Source organism: Benincasa hispida, chromosome 11 (genome assembly GCF_027475165.1).
Source record: "Benincasa hispida cultivar pf3 chromosome 11, pf3_genome.v1.1, whole genome shotgun sequence".
NCBI lineage: Eukaryota > Viridiplantae > Streptophyta > Magnoliopsida > Cucurbitales > Cucurbitaceae > Benincasa > Benincasa hispida.
Genome location: NC_143488.1, coordinates 30,601,924 through 30,617,941, shown reverse-complemented (window position 1 = coordinate 30,617,941; position 16,018 = coordinate 30,601,924).

The window sequence follows — 16,018 nt, the reverse complement described above, 5'->3', positions numbered from 1 at the left end:
AATAATAATAATAAACATTGATAGACTTTTTATCCATGTCTATTAGTGAGACTTCTATAGATTTATATTCTAATAGATGTGGTAAACTTCTATCCATCTCTATCAACCTCTATCAAATAAGATTACAATTTTGCTATTTTATGTAAATAGTTTTCCTTATTTTTCTATATTTGAAAATTCTAAAAAAAAAAAATTAATGAGAGATCCAATCTTGATCGGTGAGAATTGAATACAAACCCATATAAGACGTATAAATGAAACAAAAACTATCCACCATGGTTCCAACAAAAAAATAGTACTATAATTTTAGGGAAACTTTCAAAAAAAAAAAAAAAAAGTCAAACTATTTACGAAAATAGCAAAGAAAAGACTAAAAGAAATTGATAAGTACTGACAGACTTCTATCAACTTCTATCGGTCTCTAAAAAAAAATTAAAATTTTACTATTTTGGATAAATAGTTTACCTTATTTATTTTTTATTTTTGAAAATATCATGTAATTTTAAATAGTTATTAGTCCCTTTTTTCACCGTGACTACTTTTTTTTTCGAGTCAGCTATTCCTCTCCATTTTCCTTAAAGTTTATTTTATTTTATTTTTATTTTATAGTAGTGGATATATTTGCAATGATTTTTCAATGAGTGATAGAATATTGATATACTATTTATACCACTTTGATTGAATTTTAAATAAATTGCCATGAACTATTGATGCACTAATAATACATATAGTTGAAATTGAATTTTGAATGAGTGCTAATAGATTACTAATATACTATATACATACCTGGGTTACATTTTAAATAAATACTATTGATATACTATCGATACACCAATATTTTACTTGAAATGGATATAGATCATTAGTGATATATTATTGATACACTAATGATGTTCATAAAATGAATTTTTAATGACTACTGATATACTATTGATATATCTATATTATATATTTTAAATATATTTTGAATGAGTGTTGATGACCTATTGATATACCATATATTTAGTATTGCATTTTGAACTAATTATGATATACTTTAGATACACTAATGACTTGAAATTCATTTTGAATTAGTTCTAATGTACAATTGAATTGCCAATCTTATACTTTAAATATCATTCTAAATTATATACTTCATATTTGGTATATCAACAATATCATATACGATTATTTCCTTTAAATCAAGTATATCAATCAATTGAAATATGAAATATTTTTCATATAATCAATATAATTTTGAGAATAGAACAAATTAACTAACATAATTTATATTTGATATATCAGTTGACAAATTTAATGCATTTAAGATATACCATCAATATCGATTTTGAAAATATAACACAACGAACGTCAAAATCTAAATTAGACCATCAAATTTGAACTAATTGAATGAAATAACTTCTATATCAAAAAGAAAAAAAATAATATTTATCATAATAAAACAAACAATGTCGACCATATAACACAATTAAAAGCCATATCTGTTGTATATCAAATGATTGATATACCAAAGAAAGTATATTTGTTTACTGATATACCAAAATATAAAGTATATAAGATATACCTGTAAATACATGTAAAATTGTAATAATAAAAAAGAAAAATTTAGGTTTTTATTTATATATATTTGCAATTTTAGAAGACCAACGCCAAATTTACAAATACTCTCATGTTTTTTTCCTACCTATACTCTTATGTTTTTTTTTTTCTACCTATTGCAAATTTTCTTTAATCTATTAGTTCATCAATGTTGTTAAGTATGCATTAGAAAAGTTAATATTACCCTATCCAAAGAAGAAAAAAGATTTTAAATGGTTAAATTTACTGGTATGGGATGAATTATTATTATTATTATTATTATTATTAAAATTGTTTTCAAATATAAAAAGATGAGCCGACTTATTTACACATATAGTAAAATAGTATTGTCTATCACTGATAGACAGTGTGATAACAATGATAGACAATGACTTATATTGATAGATGTCTATCAATGTCTATCATCTATCACTAATAGATAATGATATTTTTTATATTTAAAAATATTTTAATAGTTTTATCGTTTAAAATAATTACCTTATTATTATTTACTTTGGAGAAGAATGGTTTGAAGATACTAAACAACTAATTATTATAGAACAATTCGAAAAATGGTTAAACTGATTTATGTGAAGCAATTGAAAATGTTTTAGATTTGAAAAGTTAGGGAAAATCCAACCGATTTAATGCATAAATCTAAGGTTTGATTAAAAAAATTCATAAAAACGTAAATCTTCACGAATAGAAAAAATGTCAAACTAGTTATAGAAATTGAAAAAAATACTAATAGAATTTGATAGACTTTTACCAGCATCTATTGGTAGATTTCTATAAGTTTCTATCCTAATAGACACTGATAAACTTCTACCAGTGTTTATAGTCTCTATCAAATAAAATTAAAATTTTTCTATTTTGTGTCAATAGTTTCCCATATTTTTTTTTATAATTGAGAATTTAAAAAAAGAAAATAAAAATTAACAATTTAATACGATTGGTGAAGATTTAATACGAACCCATATAAGACGTATAAATGAAACAAAAACTATTCACCATCGTCCAAAAAAAAATGGTACTATAATTTTCGGAAAAAGGTAAATAAACAAATGTCTAATAATTTACAAAAATAGTAAAGAAAAAAAGCTAGTAAACACTGATAGATACTGACAGAGTTCTATTAACTTCTATCCGTCTCTAAAAAAAATTAAAATTTAACTAATTTATGTAAATAATTTACCTTGTTTTTTTATTTTTAAGAATCTCCTGCAATTTTAAACATCTATAGTTTTTAGTCCCTTTTTTCACCGTGACTATTTTTTTTTTCAAGCCTGCTATTCCTCTCAAATTTTCATAAAGTTTATTTTGTTTTCTTTTATTTTATTTTGTCTGTTCGGTAACCTGTGGCATTTTCTTTATTAAATTTTAATCCATATGAATTTTTTATGACTATAGAGAGTGTTATTGTTATAGGTAGATTTAGACTCAATAAGATTTAAGACTAAATTCACCAGTATTGAACTCGAATGGGGCAAAAGACAAAATTCAATATTAAAAAATTCTGCCTATGTCTAGAGACTCATGAAGAGTCGCCTTCAGACTCTGTGTGCAATTCACACACCCACAACCCAACACGAAAGACTTAGGGCAGATTAGATATTCTTTAGGATATAATTCCAAGAGGGAGATTGGAAAAATCTAGGTCAACTCATCTATAAATATCATTAAGATTCTAGAAGAAGCAAGTTCATTCTCTCCTCTAAAACTCTTATTAATAAAAAAAACAAAATCTCATACTCACTTAAGTAGGATGTATTGTAGCCAGTACCACACCAATGTCTCACATTCTCCATTTACTTTTGTAGGTGACGACTTTTCTGAATTATAAATTTACTGTCGAGTACGTGTAAATTAGACAAAATATTACTTTCCCTGATTATTGACATTGATTTACATACAATAGACTCCAATGATGAGAGATTACACGGATTATACATTTACATATTTGATGGACCAAATATCTTTGTTTTGAATCTTTGATTTATCAGTGACAAGTAAAAAATACTATCATTGTCCTCTTTTAAAGAAAATGTACTTTGGTCTATTTTGTGCTGCATCCATTTTTGGTGGACCACTCACAAATTTAACTATAGTTTGTCACCTCATGAACTCCAAATTATATCTTTTGTGTTTCTTTTTTCTAAATATTTATGAGTTTTTTTATGTTGCACGGTTGGAGTGGACTTCAAAACATAGATAGATACAATCAAATATTACTCTTTTTAAAATTAGGATTCAACTATCTTTACTATTTATTGCAAGTCTATTTATTTTTTGGCATTAAGTTTTGATAATAAGGTCATTTCTAGAACAAACACGAATTAATTCTCTTCCGGATTGAATACATAATTATCTATATAAATCAGGTTAAGGTTTTAGCCCGCACGAGCAAACCCTCTTTGCAATTTGATGAAAAGAATTTGAAACCAAACCTATGATGATGAAAAAAAAATAAAATAAAATAAAAAATTTAATGTGTATTATGGATTGCATCTATATTTATGCATTGCTCTATCTAATGGTTCAATTACAAGACAAACTCTTTTATCTTCTTTTTTAAAAAATAGTAATTCTTTTTTCAACGTGATTGAAGTAGGTTGCACAAAAATGTATGCAATAGAAGAGGCATGAATTCAAGTGTTACCTAATGTAATATTTAAAAAAAAAAAAAATCAAGATTCCACATAAAAAAGACGAAAAAGTTCACAATTTTTAAAAGATATACGATTTACTAAATTAATAATTAATTTTGAGATGAAATTCATCTCTATCTAATAATATATTAAAAGGAGATAAAAATCGAAAGAAAGAAGTAGAAATTGAGTGGGCTTTATTTGGTGGAAGTTATAAATTATTTGTAGGGTTAAAGAAGTAGAAGCTCATAATTGTGAAGTGCATGTTCGTTCATGCATTTCCACCGAAACTTTCCATCAATGATTGTGTTTATGAAATAGTGTAGCATTCAAATCTGTTAAACACATCACTTTGATGTGTTTATTCGTTAAGCCAAATCGGCCAGCTGGTAGACAGGCAGAACCTGGCTGATGTTGACTCAATACCCAGCTCTCAAATTTATGATCTAGCCCATGTTAACGTTTCTTTCAGATAAGAAAGCTAGGCTGAGATAATTTTAAGTCTTTGAAATTTAGGTCTAGTTGAGTTGTACTCATATCTTGTACGGGCTCTTCTACATCTACATCTAATAAAAAATTGACATGTATCAATTTTTTTAATTTTAAAAAGTATTAAAAAATATATTTTCTTGTGTATTTCGAAGAAGGGGTGCATAGAACCGAAGTATTGCTCTTTTGAAGCTCTCTATTTCAAAAGTAACTTTGTCTAAATGTTAATTTATCAATGTTGCTCACGGCTATGTTTAAGTGTGGTAAGAGTTGGTACATATTTATCAATGCAAACCATCGATACACTTATGATAACTTTATGATATGTATCTCTTTCGCTGAATGAAGACTAAACATATACTAGCGATAATTATCATTCCTTGTGGTTCTCTTCTTCACAACTAAAGAAACTCTCAAACAATTTAGCTTTATAGCCTAGTTCAATCAATCATCAATGTAATTTTCTATAGGAGTCAGCAATCGCTATAGGCACTTCTTATCATGGTAATCATTACATTTGTTGATAAAAAAATTAGTCAAAAAAATTCACTGACTTTTATGTGCCATCGATGGTGAATTTGAAGTTCAAGGATCCGTCGGATAACGTTCATGTTTCCAGTTTCTTGTTTCTTGATTTTAAAAAATATTTTTAAGACATGGATAAAATTTGAGGAACTACAAAAAGAAGTTTCTCATTTTTTATTTTATTTTTAATGTTACGTAAACTTATTATTATTATATTAGGGGCTGACACATGGCACTTATCCTTGTCTTCAACACTTAAGTGTGTGAGTTTGAATAATGGGAGGAGCTCCTCATTTTTATTTATTTTTATTTCACATATCATCTATATTCATTTATTATATTATTTCTTTAATAGGACATATTGTTATAAAAATAGAGAAGAGAGAAGAACAAACATAAAAACATAAGAGAGAAATAGAGAAGAAAGTAGAAAACATATGTATTATGCTCAATTGAGGTGTATTTTCAAATTATCTCTACAACCTCTATTTATAGGGTTGTGAGAACGGTGGTTACAAGAATTAAACCTAAAGAGGGGACAAGATAATTATGGGGATTAATTGGAGAGGTTAATGGATGAGTTTTAACCTATGGAGGTTATGCATGGACATCTACAAATTATCATATTTATAATAGTCTCCCTTAGATATTCATAGTATATAGAATATATGCCTCATTACAATCACAGATAAAAAAACTCAATGGGATAAAACCACATGAAGGAAAAAGAGTATATCATTCATATACTTTAATAATTACTTCATTAAAAACCTTGCTAGGAAAACCCAGTGGGACAAAACCATAGTCAAGGAAAAAATAGTGCAACATATTTACTCCCCCTTATGAAAACATCACTTGATATTCTTGGTTGTTACATACAAGTAGTGTTGTGTGTTTAAACTTGTCAAATGTTGTTGCAGGTAATCCATTCATCAATAAGTCTCCCAAGTCATTTTTGAAGAATTCATTGAATAGTGACGTTGGTACTTTATGCTTTATCACTTTCATATAAGAACAATATTGACTAGCCTCGTACATCGTCAAGATTTTAACATGATTTAAAGTAGTTGTTATAATCTGCTTCATAAGCTGTCATGATATAAAAAATCTTCTCAGTAGTTAATGTTTAAGATTTAGTTCTAAGAGGTTAGATAAATAACGTGCATCTTCACAATCAACTAGATCACAATTAGATTTATGAAAATAAAATAAACCCGTATAATCTAATTCTCAAATAAGAATATAACATATATTTAACTTTACTTTAATTATTTCTTTGGAGGAATATTATATTTATGCTATGATAGGTAGCATATAAACTAGTAAAGATATAAGTGCACTTATTTCTCATAATTATGGTTCTTCATAACTTGAAGTTCTTCATCATCTTTCTGATATCAGATGATATAATTTTTTTTTCACACTATGTGAATGAACACCATGGTAATGTAACTGGTCCATATAAGATTATATAAATTGATGCAATTTCATTTCTTTTATGCTTTATTTGCAAGCGAAGACAAAACTTATCAGCTCAATTTATTTCTTAAGAAATGCTATTACGTTTAAACATATGGATAAATAGGGTTATTTTTGTATCCTCAGATCCTCAAATATTCAATAAGATAAACTTTACATTCATAAGGAATGTTTTATAAAAATCTCTATGATACATACGTACATACATACATATATATATTAAGAAATTCATATAAATGTACAATAACTACATCTATAAGATGCATGTTATGCTTTTCATGCACAGTTAACTAAATTAAATATCTCATGGTATTGTATCAACCATACGACAATATGTCTCCTCATATTCAATATCAGTTATTTGCAAGAATTATTGTGGAACTTGTCTCGCTTTATATATTGCGACCCTATTCCATTTGTTTCTTTCAAATACTCACCTGTGTCCCTCATATTTGACATTCTCCAATGTCTTAACTACTAGTTCTCACGATTTAGAAAATGAATTTATTTCTATTTGATTGTTTCTTTCCACATAAGTCAGTCATTTCTATGTCGCGACATTCTTCAATATATTTGAGTATATAATACTTATTTTCATAAATAATATCGTGAGAAACATTGTATGCAAAGATATTGTCGACTCATTTAAGTATGGTTCCATCTTTTTTTTGTCATCACATATAATTTATCGAGAATATCCATATTCTCAATTGAGTCACTGATTAACTACTTCTTTTCCAAGGATCTATATCTTTGGATTTCATTTGTCTATCATGCTTCAGACGTGTTATAGACTCATTAGTCTTCACAGCTTGTTGCATTGGGATATACCTAGCCACTTTCTTGTAACTGTAAATGTTTTGTAAATGCATCTAGCATTGATTTGCAATATTTTACAAATGAATTATCTTTTAAACTTATGATTCAAAGTTATTGTATGATGATCAACTTGAAATAATACTTATGTATTTTATTCAATTTATTTTTCCAACTTTTCCTTAATTCCTCCCATAATATTGGATATTTTGTCTCATCAATAACAAATAAATTATGTAGTAAATAATCCACTCATCAAGGACTCAAAGTAATGAATTGATGTAAAAGCAATTTCAACATAGATTTTAAATGCTCAATCTGTTGGGTTTTATGTCCTAAAAACTCGCAGTTTGTAAAATGATAAACATTTTCTATTATCAATATACTTGTTATTAATCTCATAAATTGTATGAAATTCTAAATCCAATAAACTATGATCCATGACTATAGTATGAGTACTTGAACTTTATGTGGAGACATAAGAGTAGATCAGGTTCGAGTAAATAATCAAAATGATCTATGGTACATAAATGAGGTTGGGTACCTTATTTTGTAACACCATTGGATGCGGCCTACTCTGTAGTTGTTACAAAGAGTTGTAAAGTGCTACATACGATGTGATCCTAATTCGTACATGTTATGACATGAGGAGTGGGGGCATCTTATGCAATGAGTTTGCATAAGATCAAGACCAAGAAATAAGTCACTCTTACTTTATAATGCTGTTTACTGTTTAAGACTGACTATTTAACCTAGATGACCTAGGTAACTCGATCTTAATCCTGAGCTAACTATGAACTCCTGTTTTTTCGGGATTGCCCTTAGATTTGCATAGTTGAAGGTTGGCTCAACAACGCTGGCTCAATAACACTCCCATTGGGTTATTTGGTTTGTATTTTTGTTGTCACCCCGAAAGGTCCACCTTTAACTTAGAAGTAACTATGCTTGTTTTCGAGCAAAACTAGACAAAATGGATAAAATAGAGCCTACTGTGAATAAAAAGAAAAAAGAGAAAGAAAAATAAAGAAAAGAAAATTAGTTACAATTCTGAAGGAAAAAAGAAAAAAAAAAAAAAAGAGCTTAAAAAAGGAGGCATTTGCTAGCATGCCTGCAAAAAAAAAAAAAAGAAAAAAAAAGAAAAAAAAGAAAAAAAAGAAAAAAAAGTGTGTGTGCATGGATAGAGGTGAAAAGAGCTACCTTCTTCGTGTCTAGTTAGGGCCCGTGAGAAAAGAGTGATAGGTTCCCAGTGGTGGGGTGTGAAAGCTAGCCCTCTATGTAAAATAAATGCCCTTTATGTTTTTTGTATATGTTTAGGCACCTTTGTCTTAGTGTTGTACTCTTTTTTTTTTTTGGAGGTTTGGTATGATCAAAGTCGATAATCGAGCAAGTGTAGGGGAACAACAAGATGAGGATCTTTTAAAACTTTTCTAGGCTGTGCAAGCTTAACTAGCAAAACTCTAGGCACACTTATGCATGAATAGATTAAGAAACATTCTTAAACTCGTGCTTCATTGATTGATCATAACTGAATTTTGTTCTTGATAATTTAGATAATTCCTAGATAATTTAGGCTCGTTAATGGATTTTATGTGTTTCTTGTCTTCTTTTATAGGTGATAGGGACAACTACCCTCAAACTATCTCCATAATGGTATGATATTGTCCAGTCATCCTCATTTATATACCCATGATCCTCCTCTTATCTAACCAATGTGGAACTTTGGTCGTATTCTGAACAATCCTCCCTTTGAACAAAGGACCACCGAGCCTCCCCTCGAATAGTCATCCATTCGTCTAACTCATATCTAGGCTAACTCCTTTTCAATCGAGCATACCACCTATCTAATAGAGCTCAACCACGTATCACACCATGACTACTTCCAAGGCTCCATTATACATGTAACACCCTGCACATTTTTTAGTAATAATGTAATTTCAGTAATTTTTATTAGTTGGAGGGCATTTTTAGAATTTTGGACTTCAAGTGTAAGAGCGGTAATTTAATTGTTGGCATGAAATTATTCAAATTAGAAATTAATGGTTGAAATTAATTTTCTTTTGAGACGGAAATGAATTTAATAGTATAAAACGGAAAGGAATTAAATGTAATTATATTTATTTCCTTTTTTATCATTATTATTTTTTTTTATAAAAGGTCAAACCCCACCCCCCTTTTCTTCCTTACGTTCGTGAGCCCGTCCGACGCCGTCCAAAGTCGCCACGTCAGTTTCTTCTTCATGACCCCCGTCCACCACTGCTCAAGCATCGTTCGCTTTTGCTGTCACTGGATCTATCGATTTGGGTAAGATTTCTACTGTTTGGGTTTGTTTTCGGTTGATTCTTGAATACTCATTTATTTTTGGCATCAATTGGTTGATACCCATTGTGTTTCAACTTTGGATTCAAGTTTGTGAAGGTATTGAGGTGTTGTTCAGTGAAGTTGGAGTTTGTTTTAGCGAGTTTTGGTAAGTTTTATGCTTTGATTATCCTCTTTTGGATTAATTTTGGTTGTTGAGAAATTTTGGTAAAGTCATTTAGAAGTGATTTTTTTGACGAAGCTACATATGGATAATTTATTTGAGACATTGGTAGTGAAGTATGTATTTGATTCAAGCTTTAATCATGTAAACCTAATTTCAAATTATGATTAGGGGATTGATTCATGAATTTCATTCAAGATGAAGAAGAGTTTGGTTTGCTAATTATTTGGGCTTAAAATTGGAGGTTTGGAAGGTGAATTTGAATTGGACCACACATTAGATAAGGTTATCTGGAAATATTTTGTAATATTTTGGTGTTTGGAATTTGGCCTTAACTATTAATTTTAAAGCTTGGTTTATGTTTAGGCTTGATTAAGGATTCAAGAATTTCACAAAGATTCAATTGCTTTTTGGTTCGATCTAATATCAAAGTAAGTAATCTTACTATTGGAACTGTCCACGGGCCAGACATTAGATGTATGCTAGCATGTTAAATGAAGGTTATGGCATAATGACAACATGAAAGATTGACAGTATAACATGATTAAAGTATGTTCTGTTACGAGATCCGAATTATTTATTTATGCATAGAGACACTTGTATGCTAGTATGAGATGGTAAGTGCTTCCATGGTTGTATTTGATCTGATGATATTGAGGTATACATGTATATTGCAGAACCTTGATGTTGAGGTATATGTGTATGTTGTAGAGCCATGATATTGAGGTTTATATGTATGTCATAGATTTGTACAGTGATGATTATGATGTTGAGACTATGCAAATATCCTTATTGATTAGTTAGATGCCCATTAGATTTTGTGTTTCCTTCGGGATTCACCAGTTTGTGTTTCCTTCGAGAATCACCAGTTTGTGTCTCCTTCGGGATTCACCAGTTTGTGTCTCCTTCTGGACTCACCAGTTTGTGTCTCATTCAGGACTCACCAGTTTGTGTCTCCTTCGGGACTCACCAGAGGTAGTGGGCATACTTAACTATAGTAGGATAGGACTCAGTCTCCTTCTTGTTTCATGTGCATATGTGTCCCATGAGAACTAGAACAGTTATATGTTTCACAAGAGGTGGGTATCTAGGGGACATAGATGCCCAGTCTCACCCCAGTAGTGGGGTTACTTACTGAGTATTTTATACTCATTCTTTCTCATATTGTTGTTTCAAGTAAGGGTAGAGATGCATCGGCGATGGACAAGCAGAATTCGTGATCGAGCCACTGGGACTAGTTTTTACGCTTCCGCATCATGAGATTTAGAGTTCTTTTCATGTTTCTCTTAATTTTTAGTGTTGACGTTTAAAACTTACTTTTAAGAATTATTTTTTAGACTTATTTATTGTTCGTTATGATTTATGGGTATCCTACTATTGTTTTAGTATTTGAATTTAATGAAAGTCTTTTGAACTTACCTTATTTAATTAGCATTTATTTTGCCATAACCGAGTGTCGTTTTGAGTTCCATGCATGCATGTATTTAATAACGGCCTAACTTAAGTCCAATTTGAATAATTTCACGCCAACAATTAAATTCCCGCACTTACACTTGAAGTCCAAAATTCCAAAAATGCCCTCGAACTAATAACAATTACTGAAATTCTAAATAATGAAGTTACTGAAATTACATTATTGCTAAAAAATGTGCAGGGTGTTACATTCTTCCCTCCTCAAAGAACTTTTATCCTCGAAAGTTAATTCTTGAAAAAAAAAAAAACTCCGAGGGTGTTACAATACATATTTGTTCGGCACTGAGGATTCTACCAAGCTCCGTTATACACCTTTGTCCATTTTGGGCATAAACCCTCATGGCTTTGTTTTTAGTTTCACCCCAAAAGGCCTCATACCAATGGAGATAGTCATCCTCACTTATATACCCATGATCCTCCTCTTATCTAACCAATGTGGAACTTTGGTCGCATTCCCAACAGTAGGTATCATGTACCGAGAAGGTAGAACCATGAAATTAGAGTCAAACAAGACTAATTTGAAGAAATTTGGAGGTGATTTGAGCAGTCGGGCTTCAAAAGAATGAAAATTATGAAATTGCCACTGTCACAGGGTTGCAACGCTAGCCTGACGCTCTACCCTAACACTCTAAGGTAGAACGTGCAGTGTTGCAATGCTATTTACAGCGTTGCAACGCTCTGAAGTTGCACAACGCCAGCGTTACAATGCTGTTTCTAGCATTGCAATGTTGTGATGATTTCTATAAATACTGTTCCTTGGCCTTAGGTCAAAACATACTGAACTTGGGAGGCCGAATCGATTGAGGCTAAAGTTAGACTTCATCCTTCTTCCTTTTTCTTTAATTTTAGTATCTTGAGTAATTTATTGAGTAGATGCCGGTATGTAGCTTCTTATCCTCTATAGAAAGGTAAGATTTTGATTTTATAGTTTAGGGATTCAGAGGAACTCGATGTAATTTTGTTAGATTTTATTTTAATGATATATACAAACTTGTTTATGAGTTTTGATCCGAATTTATATTTATGAATTGTATGATTTTAATTGTTGATTGATGCCCAATAATTTTGTCATGTGATTCTAATGCTTTGTGATTACCTTGTAATATCTTACACATATTTATAGGTTAATCGCATTGGAAGCAATAGGTTTGTTAGGCAGAAAGAACTGCTCCTAGCAACCTAGAGAAACCTGCATTGATTGTTTAATTAGACGTTGAAAGTTAAACACTCATCTTAGTGTAATCCCTAGAACTTAATGCGATTAATTTGTATGGAGCGAATTCGTTTTCTATGCATTTTGATTAATTAGATAATTAGGACCATTGGTTGGGATTCTAATCAATTGGGCTAAGCATAAACAAAAAGTTTAAGTCATAAATTGGTTCTATGATCTAAATTACATTGAGTGAATCCATTCCTCTAAGCTAAGACAACTCGTTTAATTGCACTTCTATCTTTACTTTTCTTGCATTTTATTTTCATGCACTTTCAATTATCAATCCACACCAACCCCTTTCTCCCTTCCCCACCCCCCACGTTTATCTCTTTATCTGAAAACGAGCTTTGATGAACTAATCTTCCGTGCTTCTCTGAGGTTCAACCCCAAATTTTCCACTTGTACTAATAGTTAGTATAATAGTTCGTTTGGTGATTTATAAATATTATTTTCATAGGTGTTGGTGTACGGGTGACAGTAAATACAACACCGACCACTTATCCTGATCAATTATACAATTTTTGAGATGCAAACTTACTAGCATTATCAAAATAAAATAATAAGCATATATGTAACCATCAATTGGATGCACCAACAAAAATCATAAAACCATGAATTTGTTCCAAAAGTAGGAACAGTTGAATTTCAATTTTAGCTAGTGAGAGTTTGATAATTATTCTTTTGAAAACATGACACCATGACAATTTATTAGATGGAAGAATCTTATAGTTCTTCAATTGATATCAATATATATTTTCAATAATTATTTTCACTATTGACCCAAAATGACTCATCATGTCAAAGGAAAATATACTTGGATCAATGAACTTTAGGTTCATTGTTGCATATATTTCAACTACACAAATACGTGTTGTTGAAATGCCTTGAATCTGTTTGTTGGTGCTTCGAACAACCTAGTACGGCACGCCCTGGTGGGGCTTCGAGGGCAACGCCCCCGAAACCTATTCAGATTTTGTATTTAGCATATTTATTTATTTGCAGTTATTTACGATTTTGACCCTAGGATTTAGAGTAGTGCGATATATAAACTCTCTAACCTAAAGGCGCCGTTTTTATGTAATTTTGAAAATGTTCTCTCAAATAATATTGTTCTCCCTCTACTCGTGGACGTAGCTAATACACTATTAGTGAACCACGTATATTTGTATGTCAATTTTCCCTACTCTACGTTCATTTTTCTTTTTTGTTTCTTTAATTGTCAATGTCGCAACACGTGTGAATACAATTTATAAGGAAAAACATAACTTTTCTATATGCATTTCAAGACAGTAGATATAGTATATAAATACCATATATTATTCTTATTATCAATCTTCCTAGATGATATCTATTACAAAGGATACCTTACAAATTTACCAAACTTCTCTTTGATATCTAAAAGAGAATACAGTATATTAATTGTCAATTTTGCTCCTATAGTAAAATATTATTTTCTTTTCCAAAATCTTTAATCAAGTCTATTGGATTTAATATCAAATTTGATTTTTCCCTTCAAGCATTTGAATTTTATAAAACATAAGTATAATATGCAAAGATGTACTATATGCAAAACATAAATATTATTTATTCTTATTCTCTTTAGGAGATTTAAAAGAAAACCAAATGTCTCCTATACAAGTGGAACAAAAACAATAATCATCCCTTCAAGATATTCTAAGAAACTTTTAACATCCAAATAATATCATATTTAGGGATTTAAAAGATAAGTTATAATCTCTTCAAGAGATTCATATAAATTCTCAAAGTTTTATTTCATACATCATTTTTTTCTTTAATAAGGATTTTAATTTTTTAAAAAGACTCTTACTGTACAACAGATACAAGTGTATTGTCTCTTTTGCATCACATTTGGAAAATGGAATCTTTCTTCCAAACATTATATACGTGTTTAGTTTTAATAGAATAATTATTTCTTTCTCTATTAACATGATTTCGACCTAAATTTAAATATTGGAACATTCACTTCAGGGAATGATAGTACATTATTTGGTTGAAATTCATTATTTTTCATAGAAACATTTTCTCGTATGATTTATTCAGCCATAATATATTATTTGGTCGAAATTCATTATTGTTCATAGAAACATTTGCTCGTATGTTTTATTCAACTTCAAACGACATTAGATAAATACTCATCACAATGTTTCAAACTTTTTTCTCCAATTGCTAATACAAGAGCATAATATGTTTGATATATGCTTATTAGTTTATAAGCATTTATTAATTTAAAATATGTGCAATTATAGGTACATGGCAAAAACGATGAACATTAAGTAATTTATGCAGCTTTAGATGTATTAAATCATAATTAGCTTTAGGATGAGTACTGAGTTATTATATATAACTTTCAAACTTTTCCACAAGGGAATTCAAATATATAGTTCTTAGGTAGAGGTATAGTTCTTAAGTAATTCAAATATTTAAATTCAAATCATAATTAGCTTTAGGATGAACATTAAGGGAATTCAAATGTTTTATAGTTCACAAATTTATCCATATGAGAATAATTTAAATTTTCAATCAAATAAATTTTATTCTAGCATAGCAAACAAAAGTTAACTAATTCAACTCTCAGGTTAGTTCTTAGGTAGAGGTATTTCCTTACAGGCAATTTAAATACCTCTGCCTAGCCAGAATAATCTATAAACAGAGTTTTCTTAGTCAATTTTTATATTCAATTCATTGATACTTTAATTAAGAGTTAATTAATAGATTAATGAACCTAAGTGTATTGTTACTTTTATTAAAATAAATTCACTTTAAAAAATAATCTTTAATAACTTGAATTTTTGCAAATAAAATTAAAGATAATTTTGAATATTTATTATCATATTTGAAAGATAAAATAATATTATTAGAAGAAAATCTCAACGATTAAAAGAAACTCAAATATTATTTTGAAGTATGCTATCCAATTAAGAAAACAAATATCCTAATTTAATTTTTCACATATAAATTATATTCAAAGTCATAGGAATATGAATTGATTCGGAAAGCATCTCGATCAAATTTTAAAAAATAAGAACTATACTTAAAAATAAAATGTATGATTTGCAGTATATGATAAATTTTAATCTAAATAACAGATTTTATACTACAATTTTAAACATACAATAAAACTATATATCATATTTGACATATCTATATAAAATTTGACTAAAAATTTAAAGTCAAGAAATATTTGATTTTCAATATCCTTTCTATTTTAGATCACTCAGAATAAGGTTATTTGAGTTTCTCAAACCTAAATTTTATTCAAAGTCATAGGAATATGAATTGATTCGGAAAGCATCT